This window comes from Schistocerca americana, chromosome 1 (assembly GCF_021461395.2).
Source record: "Schistocerca americana isolate TAMUIC-IGC-003095 chromosome 1, iqSchAmer2.1, whole genome shotgun sequence".
NCBI lineage: Eukaryota > Metazoa > Arthropoda > Insecta > Orthoptera > Acrididae > Schistocerca > Schistocerca americana.
The window spans coordinates 824,484,113-824,504,567 of NC_060119.1; the positions used below are offsets into that span (position 1 = coordinate 824,484,113).

At 41.4% G+C, this 20,455-nt stretch overlaps 1 pseudogene; it reads right to left on the reverse strand.

Annotated features, from left to right (window-relative positions):
- Nucleotides 1-395: 395 nt before the first annotated feature.
- On the reverse strand, nucleotides 396-513 carry LOC124555491 (annotated as a pseudogene).
- Between the last annotated feature and the right edge of the window lie 19,942 nt (nucleotides 514-20,455).

Sequence of the window (20,455 nt, forward strand, 5' to 3'; positions counted from 1 at the left end):
ATGATTTGCATGTCTGCTTAGTAAATAGAATGTACAGGTTCATGTCCGAGCCGTGGTACAGATTTTAATTCACTTGTTAGCTTCTATCAATATTGAAGATAAAGCTGAGATTCATATGTCTCAAGGAAAATGTGATTCCATCACATTAATAAGTTTAAAAGTGTTCAGGTAATGTTAGGAATACAGAAATTCAAGTCCATTAAAAGCACTCCGTCTTCAGGCCACAAGTGGCCAATAGGGACCATCCGAACGCCGAGTCATCCTCAGTTGAGGATGGGTATTGGAGGGGCGTGTGGTCTCCCGGTCGTTAGGATGGTTTTCTTTGACCGGAGCCGCTAATATTCGGTCGAGTAGCTCCTCAATTGGCTTCACGAGGCTGAGTGCACCCCAAAAAATTGCAACGGCGCATGGCGGCCCGGATGGTCACCCATCCAAGTGCTGGCCATGCCCGACAGCGCTTAACTTCGGTGATTTCAAGGGAACCGGTGTATCCACAGTGGCAAGGCCGTTGCCTCAAGTCATTTCGGAATCAAAAAAATAGGAAATGCCAAGACGCTTAGTCGAAATAGCAGAGGGGAAAAATGTGAAGAAATATAAAAAGAAATGGTTATTTGGGGGACTAACTCAGCATTAAAGAAACATCAAAAGAATATTCGGTGAACTTAAAACCAAGAGCGACAACATTAAGAGTGCAATGGGGCTTAGTTGTTAAATACAGAGGAGAGAGAAGATAGGTAGAAAGAGTATACTGATGGCCTCCATGAGAAGGTGGAGGAGGATTTGTCTGATGACGTGACAGGGAGGAGATGGTTGGCGCAGTATTAGATTCAGAAATGAAGTAAACTTTAAACGACTCAATATCAAATAGGGCAGAATGGATAGAAAATATTTCATTGGGGTTTCTAAAACCATGGCGGCAAGTGGAAACAAAACAATTATTCAAGTTGGTATGTAGATCTTATGAGACTCGTGGTATAACATCAGACTTGTGGAAAAATATCACCCACACAATTCCCAAGACAGGAAGAACTACAGTTCATACATCTGAGGTGCTGACAAGAGCCAGCCGGAGTGGCCGAGCGGTTCTAGGTGCTTCAGTCTGGAACCGCGCGACCGCTACGGTCGCAGGTTCGAATCCTGCGTCGGGCATGGATGTGTGTGATGTCCTTAGGTTAGTTAGGTTTAAGTAGTTCTGAGTTCTAGGGGACGGATGACCTCAGAAGTTAAGCCTTATAGTGCTCAGAGCCATTTGAACCATTTTTGCTGACAATAATAATATACAGACGAATCGAGAAGAAAACTGAGGATCTGTCAGGCGACGATCGCTTTAACTGTAGTAATGAGTGTGTGTGAAATCTTATGGGACTTAACTGCTAAGGTCATCAGTCCCTAAGCTTACACACTACTTAACCTAAATTATCCTAAGGACAAACACACACACCCATGCCCGAGGGAGGACTCGAACCTCCGCCGGGACCAGCCGTACAGTCCATGACTGCATTGCCCTTAGACCGCTCGGCTAATTCCGCGCGGCTTAACTGTAGTAAAAATAAAGGCAACAGAGAGGCAATTATGACGTTTCAGTTGATAATAGTAGCAAGACTGAAGAAAAATCAAGACACATTCAAAGGCTTAGTAGATCGGAAAAAGCCGATCAACAGTGCAAAATGGTGCAACATGTTCGAAATTCTGAGAAAGATAGGGGGTACATTATGTACAATATGTACAAGAAAAAAGTTGGATAAAAAGTATCCTGGTGTTGTTCCACTGATTTTTGTTATTTGAAACTAGTTTTCGGCTTATTGGGCAATCTTCAGGAAACAACTGACTTTTATCTGGAAGGGGCACTAGTTCCTAGGCAACGTTGTAGGCAAGGATACGGTCCACTTGCATAGATTGTTGTGTATCAAACTTGTTTCTCAAATTTCGCTTTAGACAACAGGCAGCATTAAGCACCATAAATAATTAAACTACTGAACATTATAGGTTAAATGCTTATAATGCTAAAGTTTGTGAGGTCTTGATGTTGGCTGAGAAACTGTTAAACTGAGCGCTCTTCATTTATGTTGTGCAACAAACATGTTTTTAACATTGTAAATTAAACTTTGCGCAATGGACGATACTACCACACAACAATTAAAATATACAATCTGAGCAGTATTAAAAGTTATATGGTTATGATGCCATAGTTTGCGAGGTCGTGACACTGATTGAGAAGTTTCTAACAGAGCACTAGAAACTTATATTGTGCGTTAAATATGTTTTGCATTATACATTACATCTTATGCATTTGGCAGAATTAAACCCAGTACAGGGTTCAAATACATACACTGAAACGCCAAAGAAACTGGTATAGGCATACTTATTCAGAAACAGAGGTATGTAAATAGACGTTGCGGTCGGCAATGCCTATAAAAGAAAACACGTGTCTGACACCGTTGTTAGATCGGTTACTGCTGCTACAATAGCAGGTTATCAAGATTTAAGTGATTTTGAACGTGGTGTTATTGTCGGCGAACGAGCGATGGGACAAAGCATCTCCGAGGTAGCAATTAAATGGGGACTTTCCCTTGCTACAGTTTCACGAGAGTACCGTGAATATCAGGAATCTGATATAACATCAAACCTCCCACATCGCTGCGGCCAGAAAAAGATACTGCAAGAACGGGACCAAAGACGACTAAAGAGAATCGTTCAACGTGACAAAGTGTAACCCTTCTGCAGATATCAATGCTGTGCCATCAACAAGTGTCAGGTTGCGAATCATTCAACGAAACATCATCGATATGAGTTTCGGATCCGAAGGCCCCGTCGTGTGCCCTTGACGACTGCACGACAGAAAGCTTTATGCCTCGCCTAAGCCCGTCAACACTGACATTGGACTATTGGACTGTTGATGACTGGAAACATGTTGCCTGGTCGTACGAGTCTCGTTTCAAATCGTATGGAGCGGATGGGCGTGTACGGGTATGGAGACAACCTCATGAATCCGTAGACCCTGCATGTCAGCAGGGGACTCTTCAAGCTGGATTAGGCTTTGTAACGGTGTGGGGCGTTTACAGTTGCAGTGATGTGGGACCCTTGATAGTTCTACACACGACTCTGAAGGGTAACTGTGGCCTATCACCTGCATCCATTCATGTCCATTGTGCATTGCGACGGACTTGGGCTCTTGCATCAGGACAATGAGACACGACACACGTCCAAAATTACTACAGAGTGGCTCCAGGAACACTCTTCTGAGTTTAAACACTTCCACTGGCCTCTAAACAGTGTTGAGCATGTCTGGGATGCATTGCAACGTGCTGTTTAGAACGGATCTCCACCCCCTTGTACTCTTACAGATACATCGTGTTAGTCCCCTCCAGCACTACCTCAGACATTAATACAGTCCATGCCACGTCGTGTTGACGCTGGCCCTAAATGACATTAGTCTTGAGTACCAGTTTCGTTGGCTCTTCAGTGTGTTATTACAGTATTACAATTTATATTGCAGAAATTGGCGGGGAGATAAGGAATAGCAAATTCTAATGTGTTTTAATTTTTTGTAGCAGTATGAGTCAATGTGACGGTATATGGTTACATGGCTGGTTGATTGTATTATGTGAAGCTTAAAAGTAGGAATGTCCTGAACTGTAATTAGTCATTTATAACCTGCTGGGGACTTTCAGTTAAATGTTTGTTTATCTCAAGTGCTTCTTCATTGCCGGCCGCGGTGGTCTAGCGGTTCTAGGCGCGCAGCCCGGAACCGCGCGACTGCTACGGTCGCAGGTTCGAATCCTGCCTCGGGCATGGATGTGTGTGATGTCCTTAGGTTAGTTAGCTTTAAGTAGTTCTAAGGTCTAGGGGACTGATGACCACAGATGTTAAGTCCCATAGTGCTCAGAGCCATTTGAAGCTTCTTCATTGTTGGTTATATGTAGTACTTCTGTGTGGACTTAATATCTTTGCCCTTGCTTCACCACACGTTCAGCAAAAATGGAGTCTGACTTATGTAATCCTCAGCTGTATTCATGTTCAACCAGCATAGTTGTTACGGCCATGCATTTCTGACCAATATACGGTTCATGCAGTCACTGCAGGTGATTTCATGAACACCGCTGTTATATAATAAATCTGTTTTGTTCTTGCTGTTGAAGTGGATAGAAACTGTAGTGCCTCTTACATGAAATGAACTTTCGTAATTGCAGGATATGAGGATTTCGGATAATTTCTCAGATAGCCTTCCTAAATATGAGACAGTACACCATTTGCTTGTAGGTATGATCGTTACTGTAGTGGGGGCAACAACTCCCTTCTTTGTTTTTGTGTAGAATCCTGTCACTTAATTCAGAGGTATAGCCACTGCTTGAGACTACACATTTAATGGTTTCTAATTCTGTCTCAAAATTCTGTTTTGACGTTGGTGTGGATGTAAGACGATGCACCATTGAATTGTAGGCAGCATGTTTGTGTGATATTGCGTGTTGTGAACATGACGGTATCACTGTATATGCTGTAATGCATTTTCCTTAAAATTTTTGAAACTATATGCGTTTGTAGGAATATCTAAGTTGAGGTCGAAGCAGTTAATGGATTTTTCACTATCTCAATGGTGAACTCTATGTTTTTGTGTTCTGAGCTTAGGTGTCCTCGGAATGAGTTGAGTTGTATTTTGGTGCCAGTCCACAGACACAGAACATCATCTACGTATCTGAAAGAATATTTGATATTGTCACTGATAGTTATATTAACCAAGAGCTGCATTTCGAAATGATACATGATTTCTGCTAAGGACGGATGGAAGGTCCCATTGCAAAGCCATCTAGCTGTTTGTATAGCGTACTTCAAAATTAGAAATAATTTTGTTGGAGTCATGTCTGTGTGGTCAGTTTTATGTCTTCTACTTCTACAAGGTTCACAGTTGCTCTGTATAATAGTCTTATCAAAATATGGAGGTATCCTTGGACTGGTATGTTTGTAAGCATGATGCTAACATCAAAAGATGCTAGTTTTGAATTATGTGGATTTTGCATTATGTGAGATAGGGAGATTTTAATTTTGTTGATAAGATCCCTGAATTTTCAATTCCGATTAACATTTGAATTTTTTCTTTGTTTTGATACAAAAAAGTTATTCATTAGTAATTTTATAGTTTGAAGAGGTGCAGGTTGGCACAAGAGGTCGTAAAAGCTGGTCTTCTTTGTGTAGTTTAGGAAGTCAACAGAGCCTGTGAGCTACTGGGTTTATGTTGATCAAATACTTAGCTTTATATTCGGGTATTATGCTTTTACAGGTTTTGGTTAAGTTTTTAATTTTTTAGTTAAAGGCTTTGGGGGCATTTTTGGTGAAAATATATTAGGAACTGGATATTAAGAGTTATTTCACTTTCTCAAAATAAGTACTTTTGTCTATGAGAACAAGAATACTATTTTCATCTGCCTTTCTGAATAAGAAACTATTTGATCAGCATAATCCTAGTAGCTCCTAAACAGAAAAATAAGAAGCAAGAAGGTTGGAAACTACTGTAACAAGTCCTAAAATTTTTCCCACGATTTTCTAAGGAGTACTACTTGCTACAACAGAACGTTAGATCCATAATCACTCGTAGAATCGTATTGCCTCTTTCTTTCTTCTTTGAGACTACAATTTAGTATCTTGGCACAGTCAACAAAGAATCCGACGAAAACGCTCTTTGGCCCATATAAGGCTCTCAACCACCTTGTGTAGGCGAAACACAGACCATACCTTAGGTATTTCAACAAAGTGTTGTTTAGAGACTTAAAGGACGCCTATCAGGTACAGGAAAGGTTAGTCTTAGGCCACTGCACTATCGTCATTGTAATCACATGTGAGACCAGAATCGAGTTTGTGGGACAGCGTAATTCAGGTGTCTATCTAAATAAAGATGTCAGAAAATCTGATAAACAGTGACTGAGGTTTCGACTGAAAAAAAGCTTGCGGTCCGGCACTCTGTTTTGTTAAGATCTCGCCGGATATCACATCCACCAAGGCTGGGAAACGCTGAGCGAGTTTCCGTTTCATCGAATATCAGCGCGGTCTTTGAAAAACAAAAGAGAATGAAAAGGAGTAGTGGGCGTAGGGAACTGGAACTGGTAACAGCGGCGTAAGGCCAACAGTGGTTCAATCGTAATGTGGCTGGAGTCCTGGCAGCGTGGAGACACTAGAAGAAGATAGTTGCGTCGGTAGTCGAAAGATTATGCTTAAAATTCAAGCAACAATGCGGTGGGATTTCCGTAAGCACAGTATTGTGTAAGAACTTCACAACAGGGCAGATATCTGGCCATAATTACAAAACGAATCCTAACAAGTCCGCAGAACGGTTCTCTGTGAAGCTTGCAGCTGTTGCAGTTTTGGAATAGGAAGTCAATCTGTGGCTTAGATCGTTTGCTGTGTATGTAACACGTACGGTAGTGAGTATCCCTTCTCATGGCAGTATGGAAAAGGGATCGTTGATTTGATCATGGAGTTTATATCTTGAATGATCGTAGAAATATGTTCTTCATTGTTTCTAAGACATGCAAGCAAAGTGGTAGCCAGTTAAAATGACAGGGGTATTGCGAAGAAAACTGAAGTTGATAGTGATGTGTTTCGGATGGTATCGTGTAAGATGCATCTAAGTAGGTTTACAGGGGGACGTATGCAACAGTGCAATACTTTAAAGAAAATCAAAGATTTCAAGACAATGTATCTAAGTTTTGCACAGTTGTTAAGAAATGTGCAGCCACGTATAAATGTTCATGGTTATTGTGTTACAGGGTTAAATTATAAACAAATTAATTTTTCTAACAAGATGAGTAAAAATGTTCCTATTTTGAAAAATCTGTCAGAACTAAATTAATGTCTTTTTGTACAACTGATGTATGTTTATTACAAATATCTGCTGAACAGAATTGTGATATCTCCTTTAGTTGGATTTTTACCGCTCTTCAAGTATCCTGAAAGAAAAAATTAACCAAATTTTAGAGTTTTTCTCATATATAAATGTCTTAATTTTGTAGTAAATTTAAATAACTCCCACATAATATTTCGCTGTAGTATCGACTAATTGCACGCCAAATGCAAGAACTGTAACGTCAGTAAGTTGTGAGGAAAGGTACATAAAATTTCGAAAATGTACGCTGCGGAAAATCTGAATCAAAGTTTGTCACTGTTTGTGTTATTCCTTACCTTACGTGGGTGAACTCGTGCAAACCATAAGCGTACCCTTCTTCACCCTGAAAGAGTTTTTCCTTTGTTTACCTTCTTGGGTTAACCTGATTTTTCAGTTCAGTAGCAATAACATCAGCTGTATCAATTCTCGCCTTCTACGTATTTGTGTACTTACTTGAAGAGATCTCTTCATTGATTATCACTGAACTAGTTTTCAAGTTTTGTTTATGGCATCGAGAAGAACAACACTTCGTAAACATTTTAAAGACCTTACTTCAACGAGGCATGTTGCAGACATTAATAATATATACAGGGTGGTTCACTGATCGTGACCGGATCAAATGTCTCACAAAATAAGCGTGAAACGAAAAAACTACAAAGAGCAAAACTTGTCTAGCTTGAAGGGGGAAACCAGATGGCGCTATGGTTGGCCAGCTAGATGGCGCTGCCAAAGGTAAAACGGATATCAACTCCGTTTCTTTAAATAGGAACCCCCATTTTTATTACATTTTATTACACAAATTTTAAAAATTTAAGAAAGTGTGGTTCACCTATAAAGCGGACCGCATACAGTACGCTGGTGCGACCTATTCTTGAGTACTGATCGAGTGTTTGGGATCCATACCAGGTCGGATTGAAGGAAGACATCGAAACAATTCAGAGGCGCTTGTTATTTATTTATTTAACCTGATCAGATTAGGGCCATCTGGCCCTCTCTTACATCGGACCAGTGTTTCACACATGCAGCATTTCACACATCAGAGTTACATCATGACAATACTTTAAATAAGAAAATTAGATTACTTTACTCAGAATATGAATAAAGATTAATGATTAAGACCTAATAAAATAAGTACTGGAAGTATTTTTACAACAGGTGCTATACATACAAATTATGATAAAAGCAATAATAGTAACAGTAAAAAAAAACAAATAATAGTGAGAAACATGAGAAAAATTGGCAATAGTGACGAAGATTTGAGCAGATGTACATTAATATCTTGGTGTGTAAAGTAGATGTTTACTAGTATAGCGAGTTTTGGGGGAGGGAGATTTAAGGAGGGGGAAAGAGGGAAGTAATGAGGTGAAGTGCATTCGTGTACAGAGGAAGGCATTACTGTTGATTAAGTACATACGTCATTAACCGTATTTTGAAGCCGGACGTGTTTTTAAGTTCTTTAACATAACGAGGAAGGTTATTCCAGAGTCGGGTTCCATCTACTGTAAAGGACTTGGAGAAAGTGACTGAGCGATGCAGTGGAACATAGAGGATTTTATTATGATGGGAACATGTGTTTCTGTCATGTTGTTCCGACATAAGCGTTAACGACGAGGAGAGTTATGAGGCAGTTGATGAGACAGAGTGTATGGAAATCTCTGCGTTTGTCTGTACGCAGCCAGGACAATTTTGCATATGCTGGTGAAATGTGATCAAAAAGTCGAACGTCACAGATATATCGGACGCAGCCATTCATGACCAGTTCCAGACGTCGCGAGTTTTCCTGAGAGAGGCCTTGTAGGATAATATCACTGTAGTCAATGATTGGGAGTATAAGCGTTTGTACTAATTTCTTTTTCAGATCGAAAGGGAAGAGTTTTTTATATTTTTGTAGGACATGAAGGGATGCAGATGCTTTTTCGCACACTGCAATTATGTGCTCTGTCCAATTTAGATTTTCGTCTATTATTACTCCCAAACTCCTTGCTGAGGGAGAGAAGTTAATATTTGTTCCATTTAGGATAAGAGGTGGTACGGATTCCCGATGTTTTGGGCTAATGAGCTTAGAGTGACCAACAAGTACCGCTTGGGTTTTAGATGGGTTTAGTTTTATGTCCTGTCCTGTGCCCATTTTGATAGTGCATCGAGATCAATATTGAAATTTTCAATAGCTTTCTTAAGATTGCTTGGTTTCGCGTTTAGTCATCAGCATACATATGATATTTGCAATAAGTCAGAACCTATGACACATCACTGACATACAGAGAGGCTAGTACTGAGCCTAGGGGAACGCCTGACACTACCTGCCGTCATTGTGATTTTATATTCCCGGACAGGACGCGTTGCTGACGAGACGTCATGTATGAGCGAAACCATTGCACTGCACTTGGTGAGAAATTTAGACCGCTAATTTTGGCTAGTAAGATGTCGAAGTCGACAGTATCAAATGCTTTGCTGAAATCTAAGGAGCAAATGATAGTCGCTTCTTGTCAGTCCATGGCAAGTTTCAGGTCACCTGTAACCTTTACCAGTGCCGACGCTGTGCTTCGATGTTTACGGAAACGTCATTGGAATTCGTCTAGCAGGTTGTTAGTAGTTAGGTAGTTGGTGAGCTGGTCATGGACTATATATTCTAAGGCCTTTGATAGTGCAGGAAGAAGGCAGATGGGGCGGTAGTCAGAGGGTGCTGTGGCGATGTCCTTTTTAGGCAGTGGCTTAATTTGTCCCAGTTTCCAGGCCTCAGTGAAAACACTTGTGAATAATGAATCGTTGAAAATGCCTGTTATAGAGGGCAGTAGTTGGTCAATAATAAGTTTTACCATCTGGATAGTGATGCCATCATGTCCAGTAGATGCTGATCTAATCCGCATTATGGCTTTCTTGACAGTACTGCAAGTGACGTGCCGTAGATAGAATTTTTCTTTGCTACAGTCGTTCATCCCCATGAAGTAATCAATGATTCTCTGGTTTTTTTATATTTTTTTTTTATTTTTTGCGGTTCAATTGTGGTTGCAGGTAATGTGAAGAATCTGTTTAGTTCTTCAGCTGGAACCATGGGATTTTCTGCAACTTTTATTTTCCCTAAACCGAGACTACGGAGATTTTTCCACAGGATAGCTGGTCTACATCTATTGTCAGGTAAATGTACGGGCATGCCTGAGCTTAGCGTTTCTCACCGCTCGACTGACTTTGTTTCGCTTCTGCTTGTATACAGTGTGATTTTCAGGTGTATGGTGTATCTTGTATGCTCGATGTGCAGCGTCTCTGAGATTCATGAGCTGTTTTAGTTCATCATTCAGCCAAGGTGCAGGTTTCCTTTTCAATTTTATGGTCTTTATTGGAGCGTATTTGTCATATAGTTGAGTAATTTTGTTAGTGAAATCTTGGAGTTTGTCTTTTATGTCCATGAGGGTAGTAGAGGTCATCCCCCAAACTATTTCTTGTGCCTCAGTTTCGAGTTCAGGCAAATTTATGCGTTTGAAGTCTCGGTATGTAGACAGTTTTTGTTTCTTTCTATTACATTCTAGTGAATACGTCATGAAAATGATGTCATGGGCAGACATGCCAGGCGCAGATACTTGAGAGGTACGGATTATTCTGTTTGGAGATTACGTTGCGAATATATCTATGAAAGTGTGACTGGTAGTCGTGTGATAAGTAGGTGCCAGCTGAAGAAGCGGCATATTTGAGGAAGAAAGCATCCTCCTCAATTTCCCAGTGGAAGAACTATTGCGCAGAAAATATAAGTTACTGTCACCTGCTATAATTACATGTTCATATGACGATTCGAGACTAGAGAGCGCAGTTTCGAAGCAGGCAAACCTGCCTACTTTAGGAGGTTTGTAAAGGACACATATTAAGCACTTTCTCTTAAGGGATTTGATCTCTATGAACATATATGCCTCTTGTTTATCTACATTGTTGTCGGATATGTGTAGTACAGTAGGTGACAAATCAGAACGTATCTACGCCCCTACTCCGCCCCCTCGTCTGTTGCATCTGTCGTTAGGTTTTAGCGGTAGGTTCGAGGAACACGAAGGTATTACGGAGATGTTTCGGGAACTTAAATGGAATCCCTGGAGGGGCGAAGTTCTTTTCGAGAATCACTATCGAGAAAATTTCGAGAACCGACATTTGAAGCTGACTGCCGAAAGCTTCTACAGCCGCCAACATACATTCCGCCAAAGGACCACGAAGATATACGAGAAATTAGGCCTCATACGGAGGCATATAGACAGACATTTTTGCCTCGCTCTATTTGGGAGTGGAACAGGAAAGGAAATGACTAGTAGTGGTACAGGGTACGGTGGCCTGTGCACATCCTGTGTACATGTAGATGTCTTAACGATGTCCTACCATCGTGTGCATTTTTCTTGTCGGTGTTTTTCATATATTCCTTTCCTCGCTGATTCTGCAGAGGGCCTCAAAATTGCATTTGCCTATGGGACCTCCTTCCCCCAAACCGACAACTTCTTTGTCCTATATTCAAGATTTTTGTCTACCATCAAATCTAAAATTTTCCGATTTTTTTCTTTTCCGCTTTTTCCACAGTCCATATTTCAGAACCATATAATTCTGTGCTCCAGAAGAACGTAAACAGAATTTTTTTCCTCAAATTAAGGCCTATGTTGATGCTAGTGGATTTCCCTTGGCCAGAAAATCCTTTCTCACAGTGCTACTCTTCTTTTTATGTTCTCCTTGTTCCGACCGTTGAGGGTTATTTTGCTGCAGAATTGCAGAACCTCATCTACTTCGTGATCACCAACGCTGCTGTTAAGCTGATTGTGCAATTAATAATTCTTGCCTTGTCGGCTCCTTGTATCTCCGGCATTGTGTGAAGGGATTTTTCCGAAAGTCAGATGGTGTATCGCCAGACTCATACAGCGTGACAATAATTGAACTATATGTAAAAAATCTTCCCCCCAAGAACCATGGACCTTGCCGTTGGTGGGGAGGCTTGCGTGCCTCAGCGATGCAGATAGTCGTACCGTAGGTGCAACCACAACGGAGGGGTATCTGTTGGGAGGCTAGACAAACGTGTGGTTCCTGAAGAGGGGCAGCAGCCTTTTCAGTAGTTGCAGGGGCAACAGTCAGGATGATTGACTGATCTGGCCTTGTAACACGAACCAAAGCAGCCTTGCTATTCTGGTTCTGCGAACTGCTGAAAGCAAGGGGGAAACTACGGAAGTAATTTTTCCTGAGGGCATGGAGCTTTACTGTATGATTAAATGATGATGGCGTCCTCTTAGGTAAACTATTCCGGAGGTAAAATAGTCCCCCCTTCGGATCTCCGGGCGGGGACTACTCAGGAGGATATCGTTATCAGGAGAAAGAAAACAAGAGTCCTACGGATCGGAGCGTGGAATGTCAGATCCCTTAATCGGGCAGGTAGGTTAGAAAATTTAAAAAGGGAAATGGATAGGTTACAGTTAGATACAGTGGGAGTTAGTGAAGTTCGGTGGCAGGAGGAACAAGACTTCTGGTCAGGTGAATACAGGGTTTTTTTTTTTTTAGTCATCAGGCTACTGACTAGTTTGATGCGGCCCGCCACAAATTCCTTTCCTGTGCTAACCTCTTCATCTCAGAGTAGCACTTGCCACCTACGTCCTCAATTATTTGCTTGACGTATTCCAATCTCTGTCTTCCTCTACAGTTTTTGTCCTCTACAGCTCCCTCTAGTACCATGGAAGTCATTCCCTCATGTCTTAGCAGATGTCCTATCATCCTGCCCCTTCTCCTTATCAGTGTTTTCCACATATTCCTTTCCTCTCCGATTCTGCGTAGAACCTCCTCATTCCTTACCTTATCAGTCCACCTAATTTTCAACATTCGTCTATCGCACCACATCTCAAATGCTTCGATTCTCTTCTGTTCCGGTTTTCCGACAGTCCATGTTTCACTACCATACAATGCTGTACTCCAGACGTACATCCTCAGAAATTTCTTCCTCAAATTAAGGCCGGTATTTGATATTAGTAGACTTCTCTTGGCCAGAAATGCCTTTTCTTGCCATAGCGAGTCTGCTTTTGATGTCCTCCTTGCTCCGTTCGTCATTGGTTATTTTACCGCATAGGTAGCAGAATTCCTTAACTTCATGGACTTCGTGGCCATAAATCCTGGTGTTAAGTTTCTCGCTGTTCTCATTTCTACTACTTCTCATTACCTTCGTCTTTATTCGATTTACTCTCAAACCATACTGTGTACTCATTAGACTGTTCATTCCGTTCAGCAGATCATTTAATTCTTCTTCACTTTCACTCAGGATAGCAATGTCATCAGCGAATCGTATCATTGATATCCTTTCACGTTGTATTTTAATGCCACTCCTGAACCTTTCTTTTATTTCCATCATTGCTTCCTCGATGTACAGATTGAAGAGTAGGGGAGAAAGGCTACAGCATAGTCTTACGCCCTTCTTAATACGAGCACTTCGTTCTTGATCGTCCAATCTTATTATTCCCTCTTGGTTGTTGTACATATTGTATATGACCCGTCTCTCCCTATAGCTTGCCCCCACTTTTTTCAGAATCTCAAGCAGCTTGCACCATTTTATATTGTCGAACGCTTTTTCCAGGTCGACAAATCCTATGAAAGTGTCTTGATTTTTCTTTAGCCTTGCTTCCATTATTAGCCGTAACGTCAGAATTGCCTCTCTCGTCCCTTTACTTTTGCTAAAGCCAAACTGATCGTCACCTAGCGCATTCTCGACTTTCTTTTCCAATTTTCTATATGTTATTCTTGTAAGCAGCTTCGATGCATGAGCTGTTAAGCTGATTGTGCGACAATTCTCGCACTAGTCAGCTCTTGCCGTCTTCGGAATTGAGTGGATGATGCTTTTCCTAAAGTCAGATGGTATATCGCCAGACTCATATATTCTACACACCAACGTGAATAGTCGTTTTGTTGCCACTTCCCCCAATGATTTTATAAATTATGATGTAATGTTATTTATGCCTTATGCCTTATTTGACCGTAAGTCGTCCAAAGCTCTTTTAAATTCCGATTCTAATACTGGATCCCCTATCTCTTCTAAATCGACACCTGTTTCCTCTTCTATCACATCAGACAAATCTTCACCCACATAGAGGATTTCAGTGTATTCTTTCCACCTATGTGCTCGCTCCTCTGCATTTAACAGTGGAAATCCCGTTGCACTCTTAATGTTACCCCCCTTGTTTTTAATGTCACTGAAGGTTGTTTTGTCTTTCCTGTATGTTGAGTCTGTCCTTCCGACAATCATTCCTTTTCAGATGTCTTCACATTTTTCCTGCAGCCATTTCGTCTTTGCTTCCCTGCACTTCCTATTTATTTCATTCCTCAGATGCTTGTTTTGCTATATTTCTGAGTTTTCCGGAACATTTTTGTACTTTCTCCTTTCATCAATCAACTGAAGTAGTTCTTCTGTTAGCCATGGTTTCCTCGCAATTTTCTTCTTTGTACCTATGTTTTCCTTCTCAACTTCTGTGATGGTCCTTTTTATAGATGTCAACTCCTCTTCAGCTGTACTGCCTACTGCGCTATTCCTTATTGCTGTATCTACAGCGTTAGAGAACTTCAAATGTATCTCGTCATTCCTTAGTACTTCCGTATCCCACTTCTTTGCGTATTGATTTTTCCTAACTAATGACTTGAACTTCAGCCTACTCTTCATCACTACTATATTGTGATCTGAGTCTATATCTGCTCCTGGGTACGCCTTACAATCCAGTATCCGGCCTTTTCCAAGTATACCTCTTCCTCTTCTGATTCTTGAACAGGGTATTCGTTATTACTAGCTGAAACTTGTTACAGAACTTAATTAGTCTTTCTCCTCTTTCATTCCTTGTCCCAAGCCCATATTCTCCTGTAACCTTTTCTTCTACTCCTTCCCCTATAACTGCATTCCACTCGCCCATGACCATTAGATTCTCGTCCCCCTTTACATACTGCATTACCCTTTCAATATCCCCATACACTTTCTTTATCTGTTGATCTTCAGCTTGCGACGTCGGCATGTATACCTGCACTATCGTTGTCGGTGTTGGTGTGTTGTCGATTCTGATTTGAACAAACCGGTCACTGAACTGTTCACAGTAACACACCCTCTGCCCTACCTTCCTATTCATAACGAATCCTACGCCTGTTATACCATTTTCTGCTGCTGTTGATATTACCCGATACTCACCTGACCAGAAATCCTGGTCTTGCTTCCACTTCACTTACCCCTACTATATCTAGATTGAGCCTTAGCATATCCCTTTTCAGATTTTCTAGTTTCCCTACCACGTTCAAGCTTCTGACATTCCACGCTCAGACTCGTAGAACGTTATCCTTTCGTAGATTATTGAATCTTTTTCTCATGGTAACCTTCCCCTTGTCAGTTCCCTCCCGGAGATCCGAATGGGGGACTATTCTGGAATCTTCTGTCAATGGAGAGATCATCATGACACTTGTTCAAATACAGGCCACGTGTCCTGTGGACACACGTTACATGTCTTTAATGCAGTGGTTTCCATTGCCTTCTGCATCCTCATGTCGTTGATCATTGCTGATTCTTCCGCCTTTAGGAGCAATTTCCCACCCCTAGAACAAGAGAGTGCCCTGAACCTCTATCCGATCCTCCACCCTCTTAGGCAAGACCGTTGGCAGAATGAGGCTAACTTCTTATGCCGGAAGTCTTCGGCCGCCAAAGCTGATTCTTTATCAAAACTTAGGCAATGGCGGGGATCGAACCCGGGACCGAAAACGTTTTGGTTATGAATCAAAGACGCTAACGCTAGACCATGGGTACTATGCTACAAATACAAAATCAAATAGGGGTAATGCAGGAGTCGGTTTAATAATGAATAAAAAAATAGGAGTGCGGGTAAGCTACTACAAACAGCATAGTTAACACATTATTGTGGCCAAGATAGACACGAAGCCCATGCCTACTACAGTAGTACAAGTTTATATGCCAACTAGCTCTGCAGATGACGATGAAATTGATGAAATGTATGATGAAATAAAAGAAATTATTGAGATAATGAAGGGAGACGAAAATTTAATAGTCATGGTTGACTGGAATTCAGTAGTAGGAAAAGGGAGAGAAGGACACGTAGTAGGTGAATATGGAATGGGGCTAAGAAATGAAAGAGGAAGCCAGCTGATAGAATTTTACACAGAGCACAACTTAATCATAGCTAACACTTGGTTGAAGAATCATAAAAGAAGGTTGTATACTTGGAAGAAGCCTGGAGATAATGACAGGTTTCAGATAGATTACATAATGGTAAGACAGAGATTTAGGAACCAGGTTTTAAATTTGTAAGACATTTCTAGGGGCAGATGTGCTCTCTGATCAAAATCTATTGGTTCTGAACTGTAGATTAAAACTGAATAAACTGCAAAAAGGTGGGAATTTAAGGAGATGGGACCTGGATAAACTGAAACAACCAGAGGTTGTACAGAGTTTCAGGGAGAGCATAAGGGAACAATTGACAGAAATGGGGGAAAGAAATACAGTAGAAGAAATATGGGTAGCTTTGAGAGATGAAGTAGTGAAGGCAGCAGAGGACCTAGTAGGTAAAAAGACGAGGGCTAGTAGAAATCCTTGGGTAACAGAAGAAATACTGAATTTAATTGATGAAAGGAGAAAATATAAAAATGCAGTAAATGAAGCTGGCAAAACGGAATACAAACGTCTGAAACACGAGATCGACAGGAAGTGCAAAATGGCTAAGCAGGGATGGCTAGAGGACGAATGTAAGGATGTAGAGGGTTATCTCACTAGGGGTAAGATAGATACTGCCTACAGGAAACTTAAAGACACCTTTGGAGAAAAGAGAGCCACTCGTATGAATATCAAGAGCTCAGATAGAAACCCTGTTCCAAGCAAAGAAGGGAAAGCAAGTAGGTGGAAGGAGTGTATAGAGGGTCTATACAAGGGGAATGTACTTGAGTACAATATTATGGAAATGGGAGGTACGATACTGCGTGAAGAGTTTGACAGAGCACTGAAAGACCTGAGTCGAAACAAGGCCCCGGGAGTAGACAACATTCCATTGGAACTACTGACGGCCTTGGGAGAGCCAGCCCTGACAAAACTCTACCATCTGGTGAGCAAGATGTATGAGACAGGCGAAATACCCTCATATTTCAAGAGGAATATAATAATTCCGATCCCAAAGAAAGCAGGTGCTGACAAATGTGAAAATTACCAAACAATCAGTTTAATAAGTCACGGATGCAAAATACTAACGCGCATTCTCTACAGATGAATGGCAAAACTGGTAGAAGCTGACCTCGGAGAAGATCAGTTTGGATTCCGTAGAAATATTGGAAGACGTGAGGCAATACGACTTATCTAAGAAAATAGACAGAAGAAAGGCAAACCCACGTTTCTAGCATTTGTAGACTTAGAAAAGCTTTTGACAATGTTGACTGGAATACTCTCTTTCAAATTCTAAAGGTGGCAGGGGTAAAATACAGGGAGCGAAAGGCTATTTACAATTCGTACAGAAACCAGATGGCAGTTCTAAGGGTTGAGGGACATGAAAGGGAAGCAGTGGTTGGGAAGGGAGTGAGGCAGGGTTGTAGCCTATCCCCGATGTTATTCAATCTGTATATTGAGCAAGAAATAAAGGAAACAAAAGAAAAATTCGGAGTAGGTATTTAACTCCACGGAGTAGAAATAAAAACTTTGAGGTTCGCCGATGACATTGTAATTCTGTCAGAGACAGCAAAGGACTTGGAAGAGCAGTTGAACGGAATGGACAGTGTCTTGAAACTAGGGTATAAGATGAACATCAATAAAAGCAAAACATGGATAGTGGAATGTAGTCGAATTAAGTCGGGTGATGCTTAGGGAATTAGATTAGGAAATGAGACACTCAGAGTAGTAAAGGAGTTTTGCTATTTGGGGAGCAAAAAACTGATGATTGTCGAAGTAGAGAGGATATCAAAATGTAGACTGGCAATGGCAAGGAAAGCGTTTCTGAAGAAGAGAAATTTATTGACATCGAGTATTGATTTAAGTGTCAGGAAGTCGTTTCTGAAAGTATTTGTATGGAGCGTAGTCATGTATGGAAGTGAAACATGGACGATAACTAGTTTGGACAAGAAGTGAATCGAGGCTTTCGAAATGTGGTGCTACAGAAGAATGCTGAAGATTGGATGGGTAGATCATATAACTAATGAGGAGGTATTGAATAGGATTGGGGAGAAGAGAAGTTTGTGGCACAACTTAACTAGAAGAAGGGATCGGTTGGTAGGACATGTTCTGAGGCATCAAGGGATCACCAATTTAGTATTGGAGGACAGCGTGGAGGGTAAAAATCGTATAGGGTGACCAAGAGATGAATACGCTAAACAGATTCAGAAGGATGTAGGGTGCAGTAGGTACTGGGAGATGAAGGAGCTTGCACGGGATAGAGTAGCATGGAGAGGTGCATCAAACCCAGCCTCAGGACTGAAGACCACAACACAAAAACAACAACATGCAAAAAATGCAAATTAGTGACGATCTACGACGTGCACACACTTTATTTAACATGTAAACGTCACTGTAGATACTCGGATTTACGTTATGACATGTACGATATGCCTGCCTCATTGGCGATAATGTGGCGCAGGCGAATAGCACAATTGTGCATGACTAGCTGAAGTGTCGGAATATCGATGATGTTAATGACCTGCTGTTTGGCTGTTTACGGCACAACAATGGTTTTGGGGTTATTGCTGACCACCGTGTCTTTAATACAGCCCACAAAAATTTGTCGCATGTGTTCAGATCCGGATAATACAGCGACCAGTTGAGGTCCATGCTAGTGGCCTCTGTGTACCCCATAACCAGAATGCGGTCCCAAGTGCTTCTCCAGGACATCAAACACTTTCCTACTTCGATGGGGAGCTCCGTCTTGCATGAAACACATCTAGTCGAAATCAGGGTCATATTGGACAATGGGAATGAAATCAGCTTCCAAAACCTTCACATACCGATCGGTAGTCACCTGCCATCATGGAATATTGGACCGATTACTCCATGACTGGACACTGAACACTACACAGTCACCTGCTGAGGGTGAAGAGACTTCTCGATTGCAAAATACGGATTCTCAGTCCCGCAAACGCGCTAATTTTGCTTCTTTATGAACCGATCCAAATAAAAGTTGGCTTCATCGCTAAGTCAAACTATACTAACTCCCATCATGCCCCGCGATCTACCGTGCAGTTTGAACGATTTTATTTCATATAGTTCAATACTTGTCACCCTGTACATTCTATACACCAATCTGAATAGCCGTTTGATTATAGAATGACGGCTTTCAAGGCGGGTGTTGTCATCACTTAACACTTCCGGGCTGAGATGCTGTGGTCCATACATAAAACTCTCCCCCCGCGTTTCGCCTTCGACTGCGGAAGGCATCCTCCGAGGACAATAGACGAACTTCTCGCAGTTCACCCATTGTCCTCGGAGGAGGCCTTCCGCAGTCGAAGGCGAAACGTTAGGGGAGAGTTTTCTGTGTGGACCACGGCATCTCAGCCTGGAAGTGTTAAGTGACGAATAATCATTTAATTGCCAAGTTCTTATTCGAATCCTGGATCCCTTATTTGATCCCTCTCGACCCCAGTTTCTTCTTGTAGCACGGCATCAGGAAAGTCCTCCGCACCTTAGAGCCTTCAGTGTCCTTTTCCCATCTATCTTCTGCGTTTAATAGTGTAATTCCCTTTGTATTCTTAATATTGCTACCCTTGCTTTTCGTTCTGTCAAATGTTGTTTTGACTTTTCTAAATGTTGAATCAACCCTCCAGATGACCATTCTTTCTCGATTTTTTCACTTCTTATTTCGCCTTGCCTGCCCTGTAGTTTTATTTATTTCATTCCTATTGAATTTATATTGCTATATTCCTATATTCCCTCGAACATTTTTGTGCTATCTTCTTTCGTCGATCAGTTGAAGTATTTCGTCTGTTACCCAAGGTTTATTCGTTGTTACCTTTCTTCTACCTATGTTTGTTTGTCCATCGTCTGTGAGATCCCTTTTCAGAGACATCCACTACTCATCAACTGAACTGCCTAATCTGTTGTTCCTCATTGAAATATCCACATCGTTAGCGAACATCAAACGCACCTCAGTAATTCAGTATCCCACTTCCTTCACCCATTGATTCCTTTCAAACGATACTCTTGAACTTCTTCATCGTTACCAAACTGTGATCTATATCTGCTCCTAGGTTCGCCTTACAATCCAACATCTGATTTCGCAATATCTGTATGATCATGATGTAATTCAGCTAGAACCTTCCAGCCGAAATAGGACGCCTTAAAGAGGTCATCCAATGGATATTACTGTCAACTGCCAAAACTACAACAAAAAATTTCCTCCTGTTCTGCGAGCTATGATGTCCTACAAGGAACACATTCTTTTGAAGATCATTCTCCAACTGTGCATTCTGTCGCAAATGTATTGGTTTTGAGAGAAGATCTGGAAGAATCTATACATCGGTTCGCACCGACGTCGTCAATGAGTGGATTCTGATCAGTACCACATTGGAAGCAACACCTGTGCGAATGCGAACGATCACAGCGAACACCGTTTGTACCGTTTATTTACCACCAGATAG